Raw genomic sequence first — 25831 nt, 5'->3', positions numbered from 1 at the left:
ATTCAAGTGTATGGTAGGAGAAATAAGGATGGCACACACTGTGAGAGCACATCTTTTGAAGTTCCCTCATCTATTCAGGGGGTACTGCCAACACTCACACCTGAGCAACAATCTCTCATATCTAAAATTTCTTCTCTTCCAACTACACTTAAATCTAATTCTCAAGTGCAAGAAAAATCAAGTGACTTGGTTCAAGAAACCTTGCTCACCACCCATACACTACATTTAGATGGTGAGCGGTTACTAGCTGGGGTAGACCTTGATGACACCATCAAAAATATGGGGGATTCATCAGTTTTTACTGAAGACCCCATGGATATCTCAAATGCACCGTCATGTGCAAATCAGTCTTCACAGATTGTTAGGTTTGAGGGTAGTACTCATGAGGGGGAGCTATCTAAATCCTCTCCAATTTAATTGGAGGTTCCTTATGTAGGAACAACTGCCCTCCCAACCTTAGCAGAAATTGCTTTGACAGTGATGCTAGGAGTACATTCAGGTGACAATGTGGTGCCAGACACACAAGGGTTTGAGACTGGTGCACATGGTAGTAACCCAGTTAAATCCCCTCTAATTCAATTGGAGGTTCCCACAACTAGTGTGGAATAACAACTAGTCATAACCACAGAGCAATATGTGAGTAAAACTGTGACTTCAGTCACAGATGTTTCTGAACCCTCAACTTCACAACCTCAACTTCACAACCTCAACTTCACAACCTCAACAACCACACATTATCTCTCACTGGCTACAAGAATCTGGCTCTCAACCCACATCTGTAGATGATCTACTAGTAGAGCAGATTTCTGGATTGGCAAACATTTTCCAACATCTGCTGACCTCCAACATGAGAAATCAAGATTATCAAGCTAGCATGCTTACATACAATGAAGAAGTTGAGAAGCAAAAAGAGAAAATTGTCAATGATGCAGAACAAGATGGGAATGTGGATGCATGGCTCTCTCAGGACTTTGTATTGGAGATGGATCAAGTCTTGGCCAGATTTAGGGAAGAATACATCACTATTCTGGGAAGCAATGCAAAGGCCTTGACTCCACAAGATGTATATGATGCAATTACAGAAGTGTACAAAGCTCAGCTCAAAGCATTTCATCTTTTTAGTAAAGCTCCTGAAGTCAAGCTAACTGGTCATGAAGACAAAATCCTGGAAGTTGGTGAATGAGAAGATGGATGAGATTATACCATCTCAAGTGAAGATCACTTCCAAATTCAAGCACTTTGCTGAGCAAATGTCAAGGATGGATCTTGATTCTATTAAAAGAGAAGTCAAAAATCTCAAAGAATCATTCATCTCTCTCTATACAGTTGTCCAGCAGCAAATCACTCATTCAAATGACACTAAGGTCAAGCTGGACCAACTTCACCAGAGCGGAAATGAGCCTTCAGCCTTGCTAATGGAAGGCATCAAACAAGCTGTAGAAGAAACCTTTGGCACATCTACTAGCTCATATCAGCCTGGCTCAACTTCCACCGATCTGCAAATCCAATCTCTACAAAGCCAAGTCTCAACACTGCAAGACTCAAATACTTCTCTCACTACAAAAGTTCAAACCTTGACTTCTCTTGTCAAGAGTCAATAAACTAACATCCAGACCCTGGTGGACTCTCATAAGCACCTTCAAATGCAGAATTATGTTGCTTTGGGGGCCATAATGGGAAAACTTAACATACCACTACCTTCTCTACCTGAACAAGTAAGGCCAGAAATTCCAACTCCCCTCCTCATGCCTGTCACCAAGACTAATGGGGAGATTGAGGCTAGAATTCAGCAACTAAATCTAAGGCTAAAGAGACTGTTCTAATTGGTCAAAGCTCAAGTGCTCAAATTGATATTGGAAAGGAAAGACTTCAAAGGGCTGCAGAAGGACCAAATAAGATCAGGAATTCAATAACCTTCTTATAGCACTAAGAGTGTCCCTTAAAAACAACTATGTGACTTGCAAGAAAGCTTTGGCCAAGAACATCAACTTCTTAAGGGTAGTGGTAGTGAATATTGATAACTTTTTGGAGAAAAGGATTGTCATGAACATCAATGATGGTGGTGTAGACAGATGCATTCAGGTGACTCTCACAAATCTCCAAACTCTAAGAGCATCTGAACTTGATGTGATGATTCACAGAGTAAATCCAGTCATTCAAGAAGATACTCAACTTCTCCAAGAGCTTAAAAAGGCACAGATAGAAGCTTTTCCAGAAGCCTATCTATATCCAAACCAAGGAGTAGTTTACATCTGCCCAATGACTAACTAAGCCAGACATCTTCTTGTTCCCAAACACTGTGTCGGATCAAACATGAGGCTGATCATGACATTGCAGCCTGACTTGAAGCACAAAAAGAACAAGAAGCATGAAGATGTGGAGATGATAAACATTTTGGATAAATATGTTGTGAACCCTGACACCATGTTGCCAAATACACTGTATAATCTAAGAAAAGATAAGGATGATGATGAGCAGAAGAAAGGTGATCAAAATCCTTCTGGCTCAAATCCAAGTCAATTCACTAAGCCCTGCAGCAAGGGTAGAAAGAAGGAGAAGGAGGATGATAAGAAAGATGAGGACAAGAAGAGAAGAAGTGAGAGGAGAAGTAATAAATATCATGATGGTTCAGAACCACAGCAAAGCCTGAAAATCCAAACACAACTAGCTCAAACCCCAGCTTAACCTACAACATCAAATATCTTAAACATCAAACCACCTCAAACCTCAAAGCCTAAATTTATGTTCAAGCAAACTGCTAACTCTTTCCTAAAAATTCCAATCACCACAAGCCAGAAAAGTCTCAAGAAAATCATAACCCTGCCTTTAGCCAAACCTTCACTAAAAATCAATCTCAAATCTGTCCTAAGAAAGCCAAGCTTACAAAGAAAGGAGAAGTCACTAAAAGGGCCATCTGGAACTGTTTCAAGCAACTGACTTTCTACATTTGAATTGGTGCATCTCAGATGAAGATCATTTTCAACAACTTGCTGAGGAAATAGTCAGAGTCTGGGTTGTATCTCTTAGGGAAGTTAGAATTTTTTATGAGAATGGGTCCTTCACCTTTCTTGGTAATGATTTAATGGATTCTCTTTCTCCTACAGAAATTAAGAGAATAATAAGTTTGCTAAAGGACAAGGATATTGCTACAAGGGCATGAAGATCAGTTATAGTTGAATGGTTGATTGAAAGAGAAGAAACAAGAAAAATAAATGAGGCTGGATCTGAAGAGAGAAGGAGGAAGTATGATGAAGAAATTGAGATGTTCATAAAAAGATCAGAAGAGCTCAAGGCCAAAGGAATGAGTAGAATCTCTAAGGATGGGAAATTTCTAAACATCAAAGCAAGTGGATTCTCAAAATTTAGGATTGATTTACTAGACAGTGGTTATCCAAAGGTTGCAAGAAAAAAACTTGTAGAAGCTCTAAGTGGAACACCTATTATAGAAGAACTGGAAATTCTTGATCACTTGAAGGATGTTCTTAGGGTAGAAGCAGATACAAAAACCGTCTTTACCTGATACTTGTAACCATTAAACTTTGTAAATCTCATGGTGTATAAAACTTGTAATTCTATCAAGCTTTACGTACTGATTTCATTTTCCATATTTTTTGTAACTTGGGGTTAGTCTTGTTAACAGATATGAATTTGTGTTAAGCAATCTTCTCACAAATTGGGGGAGATTGTTGTGCAAGACATGCCTGTACTTTAACAAGACTAAGTCAAATTGACAATCCTAAGTAAGTTGTATTATAATCTTAGTTTGCATTTGTACTTATAACATTTAAAGTCTGTAAAAATGAAAAAGGAGCATACTGGAGTCTTTTTGTTTAAACGGTATCAAGCCTAATATTTTTATCTGAAAGAAGATCAAGAAGGTCATGCCTCAGAAGAATTTTGAAGAAGGTTGGAGTTGAATAAATCTGTTTGGATACAAATATTCTAAGTCAAAGATCTCTACAAGTCACAAATTTAGTGTTATAGAGAAGTCACTCGAGAACTCCAAATGACTTATCGAGAAGTCAGGAAAGCTACTAGAGAACTCACAGAGATATCGACAAGCCAAATTGAAGATATGAAGATTGGAGATATCGACAAGTCATTTCTTCATTAGAGAACTCAGAGTTATCGACAAGTCAACATTCATTAGAGAACTTTAAGTTATCGATAAGTCAAATTTCACTAGAGAACTATGAGTTATCGATAAGTCAATAAGCCACTAGAGAACTCAGAGATATCGATAAGTCAAAGTGAATATATGAAGACTAGAGATCTCGACAAACCAAATTTCCTTATAGAGAACTCAAAGACCTCTACAAATCAAATTAACTATGGAGTATTAGAGATCTCGATAAGCCAATATACTTATCGAGATGTCAATTTCTCTATAGACTAAATGAAGATCTCGAGGTAAAATCTCAAAGTATAAAATTGCAGACCAGTTCAATATCCAAGATCTACAATCAACAAACAATCCAGACAGCTGGATTGACAAGTCTACAAAAAGCAGCTTGAAGGATGTGGAAGATCAATGATGAAGATTAACTGATAAAGGAAGATCAAAGAAAACACAGGATGCTAAGATATGCTAAGCCAGAAATGGAAGATACACTTTTCCTAAAATGGAAATGACAAGTGACAGTTTACTAAAGTTAATAGCATGTCTTATTGTACACTGTATAAACCAGCAGTTAACTAAATTATAAAGTTAAACCTGGTCCTTTAGTCAGTTGTAACAATTTAGATAGAAAATCTTGTAACACTCTCAAGAAGAAGCTAAGCTCTTTATTAACAAAGAGCCTAGAAATTTTGTAGCAAAACATTCGTAATTTTAATATAAAATTAAGTGAGTTTTGAAAAGATCTGTGTTCTTTATTATTGCATGTTTAATTTCTGCAGTAACACATTTCACTACAAGATTTAATTTACTTTGTTCAACCATAAAAAGCTCAAGAAAAGAATATAAACAGTAAAACACATTCTTCCCCCCCCCCCCCCTTGTGTTATTCATTTCCTAACAAAATGGAATGTGGCAGCCTGTTTGAAGGTTTTAGAGAACAAAGAAGTATTTCCATTTCCATGCTAAACAGATGATATTCAAAGATGCTGGAAAGAGAAGTGTAGCAGCATGAAGTTAGACTAGATATAGTTTGTCTTACTCTCTTGTCTTATTGTCATATAACTTGGTGATATATAAACCAAGGGTAGCAAGTTGAATTTAATGTAATCGAAGTTAGCAAGAAAAACTAGAGAAATAGATAAAGCAAAATCTATAAAAAAATTCTCTGTAGTTCTTGTACTTCAACTTGTAAGCAGCTGTGAATAATTATGTTACACAGAGTTCTCTACTTAATATATCTCTGGTGGAAAAGTTCAATCCACCGGAAAGTTTTTAAATACTTGTATTTAATTGCTTTATGATTTGATTTATGTTATATTCTCATTCCGCATCATTGCAAATCAAACACATTTATTTATTTATAGAAGAATCTTTTTTAAAATCCAAAAAGAAGCCATAATTACATTCAACCCCCCTTCTGTAATTCTTGTTTAGATTGTTTGGGAATAACAATTGGTATCAGAGCAAGCTCTTAAAGAACAAAGAGTTTAAAGATCACAACAACTAATAAGATGAACAGAAAAGATGTTGGAGTAAAGATTCAATTTCTGTACAAAGACAACTATCACCATTGGAAGGTGAAGATGCACCTGCACCTCCTATCTCAAGATGAAGCATATGTGGACTGTATTGAGAAAGGTCCACATGTTCATATAAGAGCTGCTACAGGAAATGAAGCATCAGTTCCAAAGCCACAAGCAGAATGGTCTGATCCAGATAAAGAACAAGTTCAAAAGAATAATAAGGCCATGAACATTCTGTTTAATGGTGTTAACAGTGACATGTTTGACAACATCATAAACTGTAAAACTGCTAAGGATGTCTGGGATACAATTCAAGTTATATGTGATGGAACTGAGCAAGTAAGGGAGAACAAAATGCAACTCTTGATTCAACAATATGAGCATTTCCATAGTAAAGAAGGCGAGTCACCTTGGATAGGGTCTAAAACTGCATGGAAGGGTCTATCAAACAAAAGACTCAAACCTCATATTCCTTAAATCTCTGCCAAAGGAATGGAAGCCCATGACAGTCTCATTGAGAAATTCTCAAGATTATAAGGAGTTCACCTTGGATAGACTGTATGGTATCCTAAAAACCTATGAGCTTGAAATAGAGCAAGATGAGAAGATGGAGAAAGGAGGAAAGAAGGGTCCATTGCATTAGTTGTTGAGCAAGAAAAGGAGAAGGAGAAGGAGATAAAGGTTGAAGCTATTTATTCTGCACCAAACCCTAGAGTTTGTGAAGGCAAAGGTAAAGGGCTAGTAGCTGATCATAAAGACCATCTTAGTCAAGATGGCATGGATAACATAGATGAGCATCTTGCTTTTCTATCCAGGAGATTTGCCAAGCTCAAGTTCAAGAAGAATTTTGGAGCAGTTAAGTCAAATAGAAACATGGTTGATAAGTCTAAATTCAAGTGTTTCAAGTGTGGCTTGGCAGGTCATTTTTCTAGTGAGTGCAGAAAGCCTGATTCTGGTAAAAAGAAGTTTGAGCTTGTTGATTATAAACATAAATACTTTGAGTTGCTCAAGCAAAAGAAAAGGGCCTTCATTACACAAGAAAATGACTGGGATGCAGATGGATTGGAAGAGGGTGAAGATACAGGCTATGTCAGTCTAGCACTTATGGCCAAATCAGATGAAACAGAGACAAGTTCATCAAGCAATCAGGTAATCATTACCAACCTAGCTCATTTATCTAAAGTTGAGTGTAATGATGCCATAAATGACATGTCTACTGAATTATATCACCTGCGTGTTACACTCAAGTCTCTCACTAAAGAAAATAATAAAATTCAAGAGAATAATATGTTTTTAAGTGAAAGAAACAATGTGCTAGAGACTCAATTTGTTGAGTTTGAAAAATTGAAAATAGAATGCAAGATTGCTAAGGATGAACTAACTGAATTCTTAAAGAAAGAGGAGATTTTAAGAAAGTAACTTGAACGAGAATAGGAAGTAATTAAGGCATGGAAATCATCTAGAGATGTTCATGCTCAAATTACTAAAGTTCAAGGTATAGAATCTTTTTGTGATGCATCCTAGAAAAAGAACAAGGAGAAGCTTGATTCCAATCTGGTTGAAGGACTTTCAACGGATGTGGATTAGACGGATGATGAAAATTATCCATCGAATAATCAAAATGATTATCCATCAAAAGACAATGAGCCACATCCGTTGAGTGTAAGTAATCCAGTTAGCAAAGCTAAGCTAGCTAAGTTGAATAAACAATATGGATCAGTTTCTAAGAACTTTGTTCCAGGAGAAACAAGTCAAGTGAAACAGAACAAAAGAGTCAATATAGTTCATCTATCTATCAAGCAATTGAATGACAGATTGGTGAAAATTGAAGTGAAAGTAGAGTCAAAAAGGAAAAACAATAGAAATGGGAAAGTAGGGATTAACAAACATAACAACTACACACCTGATAAATATTCACCAAGAAAGATATATATTAAGTATGGTAGTGTTAATCATTTGTCTGTTAATTGTAAACTTGCTATGCCTGCTTCCATGTCTGCATCATCTTCATTTCCCAGCATGCCTACAATGCCTGTAAATGTTATGCCTGCACAGAATTTGAATGCACAGTATGCTAACATGCCATTTGCATAAAATCCATATTATGCTGCATTTAGTATGCCACAAATGCCATTTAGCAGGCCTTACTGGAATAACATATTTGCACAGAATATGCCTTTCCATGTTAATCAAGTTGTGCATGATAATTCTGCAATAATGAATGGTTGTAAGGGTTCTACTCAATTGACTATGGATGAACTTCAAGTACCTAAGTCAAATGAAGACAAACCCAGGAAACCTAAGGAAAAGGCTAACAAAACAGGACCCAAGGAAACTTGGATACCAAAATCAACTTGATTTGATTTTGTTGTGTGCAGGGAAATAGAAAAAAATCTTTGGTATTTGGATAGTGGGTGCTCAAGGCACATGACTGGAGATTCTACCCTGCTCACTGAGTTCAAGGAAAGAGCTGGCCCAAGTATCACTTTTAGAGATGACATCAAGGGTTATACTGTGGGATATGGCTTGATTTAAAAAGATAATATCATCATTGAAGAGGTTGCTCTAGTGGATGGACTCAAGCACAATTTGTTGAGTATCAGCCTGCTTTGTGACAAGGGAAACTCAGTAACATTCAATTCTGAAGCCTGTGGTGTGACCAACAAGAGAAGCAAGAAAGTGGTTCTCACTGGAGTGAGAAAAGGAAATGTGTACTTAGCTAATTTCAACTGATCTAATACAGAAAATGTCACTTGTCTATTCAGCAAGGCAAGTCAAGATGAAAGTTGGTTGTGGCACAAGAAGTTATCCCACCTTAACTTCAAGACTATAAATGAGCTAGTCAGGAAAGACTTGGTGAGAGGTATTCCTCAAGTGGAATTCTCAAGAGATGGACTGTGTGATGTATGTTAGAAAGGAAAGCAAATCAAGGCATCATTCAGAAAGAAGCTTGATTCAACAATTGAAGAACCTCTACAATTGCTACACATGGACTTATTTGGACCAGTGAATATATTGTCAATCTCAAAGAAAAGGTACTATCTAGTAATTGTGGATGATTTCTCAAAGTTCTCTTGGACATATTTTCTCAAGTCCAAAGATGAATCTAGTGAAATTATCATCAATCACATAAGACAAATCAACAATCATCATGATTTCAAAGTAAGAAGAATCAGGAGTGACAATGGAACTGGGTTCAAGAATTCTGTGATGAAATCATTTTGTGAAGAGAATGGGATCATGCATGAATTCTCAGCTACAAGAACCCCACAATAAAATGGTCTTGTGAAAAGAAAAAACGGATCTCTTATTGAAGCTGCAAGGACAATGCTAGAAGAATCAAAGTTACCAACATATTTTTGGGCGGAAGCTGTAAATACTGCATGCTACACTCAGAATATTTCTTTGGTTAATCAAGAAAAATGCATGACACCCTACCAATTGTTCAAGAATAGGAATCCAACACTAAACTTTCTTCATGTCTTTGGCTGTAAATGCTATATCTTAAGGAATCAAACTGATCAGCATGGGAATTTTTGATGCCAAAGCAGATGAAGGCATTTTTGTTGGATATGTTATAGGAAAAGCATATAGAGTCTATAATCTAAGAACCAACATTGTTATGGAATCTGTACATTTTGTGTTTGATGATAAAAAGATTGAAGGACTGTAAGATGGAGATTTCTATGAAAGCCTCAAATTTGATAATGTTGAGATGGTTTGTGATGACAGTGATGATGAGAGTGATCAAGAAGAAAAATCTAAGGATAATGCAGAAAAGTCCACAACCAATGAAGTACCTAATTCAACTTCTTTTGAAGAAGTTTGATCTAATGGACTGCACATCTACAAAAACTTCCATGGCCACTACAACTAAACTTGAATTAAATACTACTGAAAAGTCTGTGGACATTTCAAACTATGGAGGCATGTTTGGCTCACTTTTATATTTAACAGCTTGTAGGCCAGATATAATATTTGTTACTTGTCTTTGTGCTAGATTTCAGGCTCATCCTAGAGAATCTCATTTAATAGCTATCAAGAGAATTTTCAGATATCTCATGGGAACACCAAAACTTGGCATTTGGTACCCTAGAGAATTTGGCTTTGATCTAACTAGTTATTCGGATGCAGATTATGCAGGTTATAAAATTGATAGAAAAAGTACAACAGGAACCTGTCAATTTTTAGGAGGCAAGCTAGTATCCTGGTTCAGTAAAAAACAAAATTCAGTTTCTACTTCTACAGCTGAAACTGAATATATTGCTGCTAGTAGTTATTGTGCACAGATTTTATGGATGAAAAATCAACTGTTGGACTATGGTCTATAAGTGAATAAGATTCCTATTTTCTGTGATAACACAAGTGCTACTGCCATCACGTTCAAGGACAAGGCACATTGACATCAAGTACCACTTCATTAGAGAGCATGTTATGAATGGTAATGTGGAACTTCATTTTGTTCCAAGTGAAAAACAACTTGCAGACATCTTTACCAAACCACTTGATGAATCCACCTTCACTAGGTTGGTAAGTGAGTTAAATACGCTTAATTACTCTTAATCTATTTTGATGTCTAAACAAATTGAATTACAGCCAGAGCAATATCTGATATTTCTTGTCATCAATGTAAATTTTGGTTAAGTCAAAATTTATGTCTCGATGGATGTTCATTATCCGTTGAAAATGAATGTCCGTTGAATTTAATTATCCGTAGAAGTATCAATTACTACTCTAGGTAATTTTGTCATCATCCATCAAATTGTACTCAATTTTAGCCGTTAATTTTTAGCATCATCCGTCCAATTTACTTACAGTCTGTATGTATAATTCAACGAATAATCTTAGAATTTTGACAGTTTTCTTTATTTAAAACGGCTATTTTGAGTTAATTTGATTGGTCATTTTATTTTACCTTAATTTTGACAGTTAATTTCTGATATAGTATAAAGCTAATTTCATTTCTATTCTTTGTTTTTATCTTTCTCAAAGCAATTTCTCTAACTTCTTCTTCCTAAAAGCAAAAACTCTCTCTCTGCAACTAATCTCAATCACAAATGGCACCAGTAGTCAAGATTATGTCCTCAACTGGGTTCATGTATGAAAAGAACAACTTTGTGGCTCTGGTGAACAAGCAAATTCCGGCTTCTGAAGATTATTACAAGATGATGGACTTCATACTGAACTGTAAATTGAGATATGCCATGCTTGAGTCCCCAACCATCTACTGTGAAGTTGTCGAGGAAATCTGGACTACAGCTGTGTTCAATTCAAGAGACAAAATTATTACCTTCACTCTCAAAGGTACCGAAAACTGTGTTAACTGTGATACAATGGAAAAGTGCTTTAAAATGCCTGAAAATAACACAATAGCTCCACACACAGACACTGATATGAGTAACATGCTAGTCTCTATGGGTTATGCTCTAACTGCCACTAAGTTAGGTGAAGTTAGAAGATTAGGCCTTAGAAAAGAATGGAGCTTCTTGTGTGATTCTTTTATTAAAGTATTTTCTGGCAAAATCTGTAATTTTGATGTTGTATCTTACTCACTTGTTCACATGCTTTATATGCTTCTTAGTGACAAGTACTTAAATTTCAGCACATTTGTCATGTATGAGATGGGGAGTAAATTAGGGGATATTAAAAAGAGGTCTAAGAATATCTATTATGCTAGATTTTTCATGATGCTAGCTAATTTTGTTTCTGAGAATCTCTCAATTGAGAACCCAACAAACAAGTTAGATTGTTGGGTCCAAGAGAGAAGAGTTATTTCTGATCTTAACAGGTTAAATCATCATAAGGATGTTCCACTTGTATACATGCCCATCATGGAACAGACTCAGGTAAGTGAGGTAAACACTTATGTCTCCACTACTTCTCAACCCATTTCTTTGCAAACATCTATGGCAATGGCATCTGTGACAATGACCAAACAAATACCTACCCAAGCCACAAAACCAAAAGTTTCAAGACCCAAGTCAAATAAATCCCCCTCTAGTTTCTCTCAACAGAAGCTAGTTGTAAAATCCACTAAAAACCAAGAGGGGAGTGTGAAGGAAAGTGAGGCTGGTGAGGGACAGGATGAACATCAAAGAAGCCCTAAGAATAAGGTTGGAGAGGTGAGTAAATCTCATCCTAGCCACACTATAGTTTCCCAACAAATTGCAGTGATTAATAAGGACAATAGCTCATTGTTAGTTGCATCCTCCCAGAAGGATGTAACTATTGAACAAAGCTCTCAGCCAAGAGCACATGTTAAAAGGGTTAGGGACATAAGCTCACCCCAAACTTATATTAGAAAGAAGAAATCCAAAACTATTGGGGATACACAGGGTGCACACACAGTGCCTACTACAGTCAAAGACTCAATACATGTACTTTCTCAAAGTCAGTTTGATGTGGCTCCAATAAATATGGAGTCACAGCCAAAATCTTTAACTATAGAAACACCAAACACACCAAACTCACCCACATATTCACTGGATGTAGATATGATTCATACATCAATTCATGATTTTCCATCTTTAACTCTCATGGAGGAGCTAAAAATTTAAGCAAGTGAGCATCATCTTTTAGATGATTTGTTGGCTCACTTGCCATTTCTTTCTGAGTCTACTGAAACATCTGTGCAAAATCTTAAATCAATCACTACAGATTCAACAGTAGTCTCTACGCCAAACTCTATTATTTATTCTATCTTGACGGATATTTCTCATCCGTCGACTAGTGATTGTTCTCGACGAATGTACTTAACAGCAGTCACCCGTTGAAACTCTCAACTACTATTTTGATGGATGTCCTCATCCATTGAATATCACTGCACCACTTCAAACTTCAACAAATGTTACAAGTGCAGATGATCTAGTAGTTGTACAATCACTCTTAGGACTGGGGGAAGGGAGTGAATTGAGTGAGAGGCTGAGTTGCTCTCAGGCAAAAGGAGAGGAAAATATTGAATACATGCAAGCTATTTCTTTCAGCTTGGCAAAAGTGAGTGAGGGGAGTTCCACCTTAGTAGGTGAAGGTGAGGGTGTGAGGGTGGGAAGCCAAGGGGAGCCCTTGATGCAAGAAAAAAGAGAAAATGAGAGAAAAGCAGGTACAGAAGAATGGGAAGAGCCTATTGTAAGTGAGTTAATGGATGTCAATGAGGCTGAAAATAAACAACTAATTCAGCAAGAATATCAAGCTGTCTTAGATGCTGTTTCTTATGAAGCTGAGGCATTTACTCACCCTGTTTCAGATTATCAAGTTCTAGCTGAACAGGACAATATGGATGCTGAAAGAATGCTCAACTTGGTGCACACTACTGCTTCTATGCAAAGGGCCAAAGATGTCATCTCATCCATGCCACCCACATCTGGTGATGATATTGACTATGGAACTAGTGGTTCTGAGGATATTTTTAGGAATGAAGAGGATGATGAAGGAGAGTTCACGGACATAGGGGGAGAAGCAGGCCCCATCTCAAGATCAAACATTCCCTCTTGGGTGTTTTCCAAAGAGTGTGATGAGCATCATTTTAAATCTACTCTCTTTCACATAATTCAACAAACTCAGACAGCTCATCAAGCCACTAAAAATGCCAACACCAAGAGACTTCTTCAAGTACATCTAGACTCTCTTCAACTCCACCAAGTCCAATCTCTCGAACACAATCTAGAGGTAACTGCACTAAAAACTGAAATTGGTTAGATCAAAAAGGATGTTGCTAAAAGATTGGAGGCAAAGTTTCCTGACACAACCATTCTAGACATCAACAAGAAATTGAGGAAAAACTATCATCTAGACACCAAAGTGGACTCCTTGGACAAGCAACTCAAAAATCTAGAAGCTTCCATAACTGTAATCCATCTACATCAAGCCCAACAAACTCAGCTACTTCAAAAATTGGTGGCTGCACAGACCTCAACCTCCACTCAACTTGATGCTAACAAAAAGAGGGAGAAAGATATTATTCCGGCTAGTCAAGGGGATTCAACAAGTGAGGGGGAGCAAGTGCTCAAAATTCAAGTAAGCAAAGTAATTGTTCCAGCAATTACTTTTTCAAAGCCACCAGTCTTGGACAGCATTGATCTGATCAAGATAGCAGCTGCTAAGTTTGAATCAAATGAGAAATCTAAATAGCTTAGTGTTGCAACAGTTGAGAAAGAACTGGATGACAAATGGAAGAAAAATGATGAAGAAATTCAAAAGAAGTTTGGTCCAATTGAGAAGAAAGACAAGGTCTTTTTCTCACTTTTCTCAGTTGAGACAAATTTCAACCAATGAAATAAGCCTAGGGAACTTAGAAAGGGGTCAACTGTGACGCCCTCCAAACCCGGGTCAGAAGTTTGGGGCTCACAATACACACCACAATATTTAAACCTGAATAAACAATGATTAGAATTGGATATTCACTTTTTATTTTAAAAGCCAAGGTTAGGCTGTTGATCAGTCACGCACTAACCCCGAGCAAGGCTCCCAGCTTTGCTCTATATACTGGATCCAAGGCACGCATTGGCCTATTATGACCACGAATCTGGTCCGACCACGAATCTGGTCCACATTTATAAAACCATCCAATTCTAAAACAATTCAAAATGATAACCAATGTAAATCAATAAGCTGAATCATAAACAACATTTATCTTGAAGCATAGGGTGATTCACAATACCAGGAAGGTATAACAAGGAATTCAAAAATATTAGCTTTCAATCAAGGAAAGAATCAGAAAGTAGAAGACCAAGGGTTCAAGGGTTCCAAGGATTGGTCTTCTGTTAAACAAGGAATAAGGGTTGGTACGTCAAGCAATTCAATATCAGAAATTAGTATATGGTAGATATGTATTTGTGGAGTAGTATCATATATGTCTGGCTTGTATCTAGGAGTTCAACAATCAAGGGTTTATGGATAATAAGGCTTATGACTCAAGATCAATAAGAATCAGGGTTCAAGGTTAAATAGTTTAAAGCGTTTGCAATATAAAACATGAGTTATTTTGAATAATAGCGACATGTTATGGGATAGTTCGAAACTATTTGCAATATATCTTGAAGAAGGTTCAGAAGTACTTGCCTTATCACCGATGATTTCCAACTTTACTTGTACTCATCTAATAGTTTTATTCATCAACCATTTTCCTTCTCTTTCTATGCCTTGCTTCTATTTAGCAATCACTTGCCTTTTTTTTTCTACGCTTCGATTCTATTTATGGATCATTGGTTTCATTTTCTATGCCTCGCTGACTCTGCTAGGCATCACAAGTATCTATCAATTATTCATTTTCATATTATTCTAATCGTCACATAGACGTCATAAGCTTTTATCTACCTTTCGTTTCACCCAAATCCGATGTACGGATTGAAAGTTATGACGAAAATAGTAAAACATTAACCATGTAGGCATATAACACATCAATCAGATAGCATGTAGCACATAGCACGCAAGATATTCGATCAAAATAATTTTTCAAAGAAGATTCGGGGTCAAAATAATTTTCCAGATATTTAATACGAATTTTTGAACATTTTTCGGAATTAAAACGGGTCTCTGAATCAATTTATAATTAAATAACAAGGTTCGAATACTCGAATCTGGATTTAAAATAATTTTACAATAAATATCGAGTCTTGAAAATAATTTAAAATAATATTTTAAAGCTCGAAACTATTTTTCAGAATTTTTAAATCAAAACTAAATAATTAAATCTAATTATTAAATCAATTAAAATTAATTAATAATTAATTAAATTAATTAATCAATTAATAATTAATTAATCGATTAATTAAAATAATTAAAAACTAATTAAAATTAATTAATAAAATAAATCAGATTTATTTTTAAGTAAATAAATAATTAAAAGAATTTTCTGAATTATCTACAATTAAATAAACATTTTGGAATTAAATTAATAATTAAAAGAAAATTTTAGAATAAAAGAATTAGATTTTTGATTTATTTTTAAAACAAAAATCAGAAACAAGTTTTAGGAAATCATACTTGGTTGTTTCAGATCAAAACTGGGTCGGCTAATTTGGTAAACGGGTTGGGAAGAAAACCCAGAACCCGGCCGGATGAACTGCAGCTTCCGGCGGCCGGAGAGTTTTCCGGCAGGGCTCCGACAACGATCAAAACCTGATCGTTTGGCCTGATTCTGGTGTGGTTGGTACTCAAAACTCTTCTAGGAAGCCATTAGCATCATTAAACACAACTGAAAACGATTCCAACACAAAATTCGGCGAGAATCGCCATTAAACCCGGTGAACTCGAGGTTTTCCGACGAGTTATTCCAGGCCCCCACTCCTTGATTTGTTTACATGGTTCGACTGCTCATAACACGATCTACCAGCTGATGCAACTCAATCAAACCCAGAATCAACCAAAACAAAATCCCCAAATCGAACTAAGAACATTCAAATAATTAAAAACCCTAATTTTTCTATAATCCGAGAATTAAACCACAATTTGGACATGTTATTGAACTCGGTTTTTTACATACAATATACCAAAATGACCAGGAAGAAAAGATCTACATGTTTATGCTATCAAATCATATCAAAGACATCAAGAACAAAAATTCCTATTTTAATCCATCATTAATTCGGAATAAAATAATTAAATCAGAAAAATACCTTGATTTCTGGGCAAAAACAAATGGTTGATTCTGAAAAAAGATTTCGAGAGCTTCGTTTTAATATATTACACGCCCGAATCGGAGTTCGATAACGTCTTCGTTCGTGCGTTTGATTTTCAAGAACGCGGTTTTAATTCGACATTTTCTATGTATTTTACGGGATTTTACTGACTGATTATGATTATACGAATAAAATGAAATAATAAAAGGGCTATATATATTTATGGAATATTGGTTCATGTTGGATCATTTTGGATCGTTAAATTAGTTACTTAGCCGCTAACTAATTACAAAAACGATCCGATTTGATACCCGTACTGGATAATTATCCAAACCGGGCTTCTTATAATATTCTTTATACGAAAATAACGTAATATTATCCTGTCCTTTGAGAATACGGGTTTTGTTGATTCACCGAAAAAATTATCGTATCGAAAATTTTGCGCCGGGCCGCACACAGGTCAAACCGTAATCCGGATTGAGAAAGTCAAAACATGGAAAATGTCCGGAATTACCAGATTAGGTTAGAAAGAAGTTTTCGGAAAAGTTTCGGGTTGTAAAAACGTAAAAACGGTTGAAGTCGGTCAATTCCTGACTTTATAAAATAATTTTGTAATTATTCAGAAAATAATTAATAAATTCATAAATCAATATAAAATCATTTAACAGCCCAAAAATTACCAGAAAAATACCGTAATTATCTATATTTTATTCTGGTCATAATAAAATTAACAAACTTATAATGTATCACATATAAGCATTCACATATTCACACCAATCATCAGATAATTCACCGAAAATCACATAATAATCATATAAAAATTACTTATTAATAAAAATAATTACACGCGATATCCCGGATGTTACAACAACCCTCAACAATCAAGTCTCCAAAGGCCAATGTGATTTTCAAGCCAAAAAGGAATTATCCAAAAAATCAGCCATAGGCTAGATGAAAAGAAGCTGCTTGGAAGGTCTATAGCTTTCTTCAAAGACCCTAGAGACTCAGTGCTAAAGAAAAGGATTGTTAAAATTTAGAGAAATGGTAATTCGATCTGTGTAGTGGCTGGACATCCATAATTTGCAGAAGCTAAGAAAGAGGAAAAGGTGAGGCTCAAACAACAACAAAGCAAGTTAATTTAGAAGCCAAGAACCAAGCTAAGAAGCCTGCAATCACAGAAAATGTTTTTCCAACTGAGAATCTGGGTGAAGGAAAGAAAGAAGAACCAAAGCAGATAAAAAGGAAGTTCAGATACAAGATGCATGCAAAGAGGAAGATAAATTTTGATGAAGATAAGGAAGACTACATGCCAGCCCAACCTACAACCTCAAGTCAATCAGCCATACCTACTATGAAGGAGGCTGAATTCAAGGTTGATCCCAACATCACCTTTCATGGTGATCATGTTGTTCCAAAGGATGAACCTATAGATTGGTACAGCTTGCCTCTTCCTGATCTAAACCTTCCCATCTTTTCCAAACAAAGGAAGATAAAAGAAAGAGTAGTCAAAACAGTCAAGCCTACCAAGCTCAAATGCAAGCAAGTGGCCAAACCCAAACCTACTGTAAACAAAGGAGATCAACACTTCATATGTGACATCAAAGAGTTTTCAGACATAAATCTCTATCTGGATGAACTTGAAGAAGTCATGTCTATTGATGCCTACAAGCACCTTCCAGAGAGACTAGTCTTCAGGTACAAGGGTGATAAAGAAATTACATGGCCACTTCACAGAATTCTCAATGAAGGCTATTCAACTCTAGTGACTTTCTTCTCCCCAATCAAGAAAAACTTTGGATTCAACATAATAGCCAAGAAAATAGTACTAAACAAGATTGAGGAGATAAGAAATAGCTGGAGAGGACCAAATGCACTCCCAAGAGTATTATCTATTCCTATCACTGAAGATAGGGTGCATTTGAGGCCATACCGGATCATGGAGTTCAAGGATGAAAAGAACATTAAAAGATTCTTCATACTAGAAGATCAGCTAAAGATTGCAAGCAATAAAACTCTAAAAGAAATACAAGAAAAGATGGATCTAACAGATAATGAAGAATCAGAATTTTACAGACAACTCCAAAACCAGATTGAAGAGAATGATGTGAAGCTGGGAAAAAAGCCAAGGCAATCAAGGAAATGATCTTAATTTGCTCAGTCTAGAGGAGCACCTTGAAAATGATCTGTAAGACACTCTACAAATCTTTCTTTGTGAGTTTTCAATAAGCTGTAGCACTTGTATATTTTAATCTACTATCTCTCATTCTTTGTTATCATCAAGTTCCTCTTAATTTATGGCTACAATTCTAGTAGACATAAATTGGGGGAGATTGTTAGGAATATGTTGAGTACTTGATGATAACTTGAACAAAACACTTAGTAGATTTTAGTTAAGCGAATTTGTAGCTTTCAACGGATGATCATTTTCAACATCCGTTGAAAGAGTAGCTTATGTAACAATAAGACTAGTAGCACAATTCGGTATACTTGAATGGCTTAGTGAACTAGATGTTGTAGATTGTTCAAGTCATGTTAAATACTAGATTGATATGTAAGATAGGATGGTGAATTATAAATATTAGATACCTTGTAATCTTGTGTAAATAAAATAGAGTTAACTGCCAAAGAGACAGTCTCAACGGATGATTCGCAAAGCTCCAACGGATGATCAACATAAGTCTCGACGGATGATCAAACAGATTTTCAACGGATGATCAGACAAAGTTCCAATGGATAATCAATATAAGTTCCAACGGATGTTCAAATTCAAAAGAGTAGTTGATAGTGACTTGATAGTCACATGTGTTGATTGTATGCAAATGGAATGTGGCAGCCTATTTGAAGGTTTTAGAGAACAAAGAAGCATTTCCATTTCCATGCTAAACAGATGATATTCAAAGATGCTGGAAAGAGAAGTGTAGCAGCATGAAGTTAGACTAGATATAGTTTGTCTTACTCTCTTGTCTTACTGTCATGTAACTTGGAGATATATAAACCAAGGGTAGCAAGTTGAATTTAATGTAATTGAAGTTAGCAAGAAAAACTAGAGAAATAGATAAAGCAAAATATGTAAAGAATTTCTCTGTAGTTCTTGTACTTCAACTTGTAAGCAGCTATGAATAATTTTGTTACACAGAGTTCTCTACTTAATATATATCTCTGGTAGAAAAGTTCAATCCACCAGAAAGTTTTTAAATACTTGTATTTAATTGCTTTGTGATTTGATTTCTGTTATATTCTCATTCGGCATCATTACAAATCAAACACAGTTATTTATTTGTAGAAGAATCATTCTTCAAATCCAAAAAGAAGCCAGAATTACATTCAACCCCCCTTCTGTAATTCTTATTTAGATTGTTTGGGAATAACAGGCAGTGAAATGGGTTGCAATAAGAAAAATCAGGCTTAACAGGTCACTTGCAAGGAACACAATTGAAGTCTGGAGATTTATACTAGGGATCCAAACATTTAGGTGTCTTCTAAAGAGTTGGAATATGTTCCATAAAAAAAATCAGCTGTTAATCTGATTTAGCATTAATTTTACATGTAATTGTCAAATGTTAGATTTGATTATTGTGTAATATGGCGGATAAATAATTTCTAAATTGAGTATTTTAAAAACTATTTAATTTTACAAATTAGGGTATTCAAAAACTGGCTTACGTTCTTTGAAACCATTTTCTTGGATAATAGTATGATACCATCTCATTTTAAAATAGTTTTCCAGATTTTTACTCTTATATATGGATCATATTTTGATTAAAATCATAAAATTATTTCCTAAGTTTACAAAATTATTAAATTTATGTATTTTTTTAAATGAGATAGAAATTTTCATCAATATATATAGAATATATAACTTATCAATTTATATTATTTGCTAATATTATTAAAGTGTGACATTCAAGTCTAAAACTAATAATATTTCTTTCAAATTAATTTTTTATGTTAGTAGAAATTCCCGTGTGCGAAGCACCGTATTTAGGATTATGAATAATTGAACTATTATATGAACTAGTAATATAGTCACATAAATGTGACATTCAATTTATATTATTTGCTAATATTATTAAAGTGTGACATTCAAGTCTAAAACTAATAATATTTCTTTCAAATTAATTTTTTATGTTAGTAGAAATTCCCGTGTGCGAAGCACGGACTATATTACTAGTTCATATAATAGTTCAATTATTCATAATCCTAAATACGGTGCGGTTTCCCTACTTTATTGCAATTTATATTCAGACTCACACGTATACATATATATACGTATTTTATTATCTTCCAAATATATGTTTCAAAGCACAGTGATTTCCGCTACAATGAGAGAAAATGTCAAAGACAATTTTCAAACTGTTCTACTCGAAAAGGACACTATGACAGTCAGGACAAATTCGTTATCGTGAGAAGAGGCGCCACGATAAAGGGTATTAACAACAAACTGGTCAGAAGAGAATTGTTCAGATATTTCAAAAATTGTAGATTTCAGGGCAATGTTAAGCTTTATATGAATAATGTTTTAGTTCTGTAACATATATAATAATGAGGTTTTTTCGAAAATACTTTTTTTCAATTTATTTTTTTTGTAAAAATACAATTTTTTTAATTTTAATTTGCAAAAATATAATTTTTTAATTTTTTTTGCAAAAATACGGTTTTGCAACCCTTTACAACCAGATGCAACTTCAAATGCAACCTGATACAACCTTAATTGCCAAAAAAATGGTACTTTTTCAGAGAAGTTGTATATGTGGTTACTTTTGGTTGCAACCCGTATTTTTGCAATTTTTTTAAAAGATCATAAAATTGCAAACAAACTTAGAAAAAGTAGTAGTTTTGGTAATTTCTTTATAATTTATTGTGTGATAATTATTTGTAAGTTACAAATAATGAATCATGACATTAATTGTATATTAAACAGCGCAATTTTATTTGTGAGATAAAAGGAGTCTGTGGTTATGCTCATATAAAATGGATTGTTTCAACAAGAAAAGGCACACAAGAACTATATAGTGAAGTCTGTTCAATATACTCCCGGAATCCCGAAAATATTTTACTCTCTTAAATATTATCTCATGTGCCTACGAGATGGCAATTATGATCTCATGTACCTACGGGACATCCCATTCCCGTTATAATAGTGTTACATCTAGACACTATATGAAAAATTGAAGGGCCTACGTACCCCGAGGGCATGTCCATGCCCTCGGTGACCATACGCCCAGCCTCCGTAGGCATAGCCTTCAAAAACCGTTGGCCTCTCCAAAATCTTATCCTTTGACCCTTCTTTCTATATGTGTCATTAACCTGGGCACCCTATCATTATTTTCCCTTACCCTGTCTTTCATGTGACCCACTAGCACCCTTCCCTGCCTTCCACGTGTCTCACTAGCCTTTAATAGTCACCTAGATACTATCCTAGAGGACACCTAGCTACTAGTAGGGGGGATAAAAGGAAAATCCAGGTTGAGAAACATGGACAATCAAGAGATTAAAAAAGACCAATCCTTACGGACCAATACAAAAAACCAGAATCACCACCATCAGTATATTACCATTCATTATCTCTATTTTAAAAGATTTGACGATTCGCTTCCTTGGAAAACGGGGGAAGTTATCCAATTTCAAATTGATAAGTGGATTTTATATCTACTTGGAACGCTTCATTGCAGGCTTAAATTAGTGTTTTGGACTCAAGTATCTGGTATGTTTGATGTGTTTTTGTGTTATTGCATTGCAGGGCTCTAGTTAAAGGAGGAAAGGGCTTTATAAGGATTTTATGCTGATAAGAGATCATATTTTAAAGTCTAGGCCATTCTCAAATTATAGAGAATCTTGTTAACTTCGTGTGGGCAGTTGAATCCCCTAATTCTGACGAGCAGAACTCAAGATACAGCCAAAAGAAGAATTGTCAGAAAATCACCAGAAGTCCAGCGCGCCCGCGCCCCAGAAACCCGTAAATCGGCGCGCCTGCGCGACCCTTTTTGCCTCAGAATCCTGATTTTAGTAGAAAAATGATGATTTTAAGAGTCCAGGTCCACTTGGGGCCAATATAAACCAATCAAAAGACGTTTTTAACAAAAAAGAGCCAATGGAGAGTATTGAGAAGACCTAGAGAGCACAAGACGGCTACAGAGAAGAAGACTTTTGTATTCTTCAATATAGTTGATACTTCGATGTTTGTTTCCGATTTGTCTTTAAACCCTAATACCCTTATATTGTTTATTATCATGTTTTCATTGGAACCCATGGTGACGATGAGTTCGATTATGAACTAATCATTGTCATAGGGTTCTAACGGATTTATTTATGGATTTCAATAGTTAATTGTTTTATAATCCTTTGTGTGTGATGATTTATGATTTCCTAGTTTGGTTGTGCTTATTCGTCTTTGATGCGTAGCTAACATCTAAGATTGTTTGTTAAACTCTATTGAAGCGACAGTGAATATAGAGGTTTAGAACTTGTCATGCTAGCATAGGTTTATGTATGAATTGACATGCATAATTCATGGGTAATTTTAACCATCGTATTCACCCTATGTAATCATGATAGATAACTTCTTCTTAAACCATTATGTTTTCAATCTTTATAGACATATAGGGACTAAGCATAATTGGTGTCTATTCAACTTCTATCTTAATTGTGGATGTTTGATAGTAGGATATACGTATAACGAAAGTTAGCGTATAATAGTTTCGTGTTATCTGATTAGTTGTCATCACCATCACATGCTAGTGTTAAAGACATAAATTTTGAATGAAGTATTTAATGAAGTTAGAATCTCATGTTTTATTCTCATATAAGTAAATCACTTTTAATATCTTAGTTAATGCATGCTAGTATAATCTCTTAATTAGTTAATCAAATCAAACTTGTTACTTTTCTTAGCTGTGAACGATAATCATACATTGTTGCATAAGTGCATAATCTGAACTTAACCTAAACCAGTCTCTGTGGGAACGAACTTGACTTGAATCTTATACTACTTGTGATCGAGTATGCTTGCGTGTATTTTCGCATTTGAATTACAGCGAACAAGTTTTTGGCGCCGCTTCCGGGGACTCGTTGTTAAATTTAGTTTATGTGCTTGACATCAGTGGTCGTGAAGGTTCACTGACTCAGATTCTTTTACTTTCACAGTTTACTTGTTTATGTTTCAGGTACTCGAGAGAGCATGTATGTGAACACGTTCTCAATCTATTAAGGAAACTATTGAAGAAGTGGAAGAAGAAGTTCTTGAAGAAGTTGATAAAGTTGAAGAAGAAAGTGAAGAAGAAGAAGTAATCATTACAATGGGAGATCTAGCAATAACAACGAAAGCATTGAAAGATTATTCTCAACCCAAGATCAATGACATACAGTCTAGCATTGTCAGACCAGCCATTCCTTCTAATACCTTTGAAATCAAGTCTAGCACGATTCAATGGGTACATAATTCAGTCCAGTTTGGGGGTTCTCCCACGGAAGATCCCAATACAAATATTAGGGATTTCATAAAATATCTGCGACACCTTCAGGTTCAATGGTGTGTCTGAGGATGCGGTAAAACTAAGACTATTCCCATTTTCTCTGATGGAAAAGGCTAAGAGCTGGTTATACTCTCTACCAGCTGGTTCGATTGCTACTTGGGAAGATCTTGCTAAAAAGTTTCTCACTAAATTCTTCCCTATAGAGAAGACAGCTGCAATCAGGAATGCTCTTACTCAATTTGCATAGCAATCGGGAGAATCTCTATGTGAAGCTTGGGAACACTACAAGGAGATGCTTAGGAAGTGTCTTCATCATGGAATACATGATTGGATGATCATCAATTGCTTCTATAACGGTTTGGGAGCACAGTTAAGACCCATGCTCGATGCAGCATCAGGTGGAACATTATGGGCAAAGAGCTATGAGGAAGCTTATGATCTAATTGAACTAATGGCTGCTAATGAATATCAGTATCCAACCCAGAGATTGCCATATGGCAAGGTAGCAAGAGTTCTTGAAGTGGATACAGCTACGGCTATCATTGCTCAACTAAAGGCGTTGTCTATGACGATCGATTCTCTGGCTAACTATGATGTTAATCAGATAACCAGTATTTGTAAGCTATGTGTAGGTTCATATGCGATGAAGCAATGCGCTATATCTAGTGAATCAGCTCAGTTTGTGAGCAACTTTCAGAGATTGCAGCAACCAGTTCCATACACTTATCATCCTGACAACTGGAATCATTCTAACTTCAGCTGGAGCAACAATCAGAATGCGATGCAACAGCCGTTCCAGCAGTTTGGAAATAAGCAATTCAATCCTCCTGGTTTTCAGCAACAATTTGTACCAAGACAACAACTCTAACTTCAACAACAAACTCATGGAAGTGCAGGTGAATCTTCGAATAAAAAATCTGAATTAGAGGAGTTGATGCTTATGTGCAAAAACCAGACTCTTATTTGCAAAAGCTAGGTTGTTTCTATCAAGACTCTGGAGAACCAAATAGGGCAAATTGCTAACGCCTTATTGAATCGACCACCAAGAACACTTCCTAGTGATACAGAAGCCAATCCAGGTAAGAGGGAAGTTAAAGAACAGGTGAACGCCATCACCTTGAGGTCTGGAAATGTCACAAGCCCCCAAATTCAGCAAGATGAAGAGTCTGAAAATTATGTCCAGAATGCAGGTACGTCTGCACCCTTGCCAATTCCAGAAAATGAGATTGTAGCTAAAAAAGTTATGCAGAAGGATGTCGAGAAGGAACCGAAGAAGAAAGTTATTGAAAGCAATCCTCATGAGGGTAATACAGAGGATAAACAGGTCTACCCGCCTCCGTCATATCCTACAAGACATCAGAAGCAGAAGTTTGATAAGCAATTTGCCAAGTTTTTGGAGGTTTTCAAGAAGTTGCACATTAACATACCTTTTGCTGAAGCTCTAGAACAGATGCCGAGCTATGCTAAGTTCATGAAGGGTATTTTCTCACGGAATGTGAAGCTTGAGGAGTTGGAAACCGTTGCTCTAACGGAGGAGTGTAGTGCAGTTCTGCAACAGAAATTGCCTCTGAAGTTTAAAGATCCAGGAAGCTTCACGATACCTTGCACCATTGGCAATCTGTCATTCGACAAGTGTTTGTGTGACTTAGGAGTTAGCATCAATATGATGCCCTTGTCTATCTTCAAGAAGCTTGATCTACCTGATCCAAAATCGATATACATGTTATTGCAACTAGCTGATCGTTCCATCGCTTATCCGCGAGGAATAGTGGAGGATGTCTTGGTTAAGGTGGACAAACTCATCTTCCCCGCTGATTTTGTAATTCTGGACTTTGAGGAAGATAAGAAGATTTCCATTATCTTGGGAAGACCATTCTTGGCTACAGGCCGAACTATGATCGATGTGCAAAAATAAGAGCTTACAATGAAGGTTCAAGATCAAAAGGTCAATTTTAATGTGTTCAAGGCAATAAAGTTACCCATAGATAAAGAGGAGTGCTTTAAAGTAGAGCGGGTCAACTCTGTCATGAATTCGGAGCTTGAGCAATTGCCAAAGTCAGATACCTTAGAGAGATCTTTAATAGGGGAATCAGTTATTGA

The 25831-nt window shown here is 35.7% G+C and overlaps 1 non-coding gene across 1 annotated transcript; it reads right to left on the bottom strand.

Annotated features, from left to right (window-relative positions):
• Positions 1–23945: 23945 nt before the first annotated feature.
• On the bottom strand, positions 23946–24052 carry LOC141709283 (small nucleolar RNA R71). The gene has a single exon (XR_012569869.1). It is a non-coding gene; the product is annotated as a small nucleolar RNA R71 (small nucleolar RNA).
• Positions 24053–25831: the final 1779 nt, after the last annotated feature.

This window comes from Apium graveolens, chromosome 2 (genome assembly GCF_009905375.1).
Source record: "Apium graveolens cultivar Ventura chromosome 2, ASM990537v1, whole genome shotgun sequence".
Taxonomy (NCBI): Eukaryota; Viridiplantae; Streptophyta; class Magnoliopsida; order Apiales; family Apiaceae; genus Apium; species Apium graveolens.
This window is presented reverse-complemented; position numbering and strand designations above follow the sequence as displayed.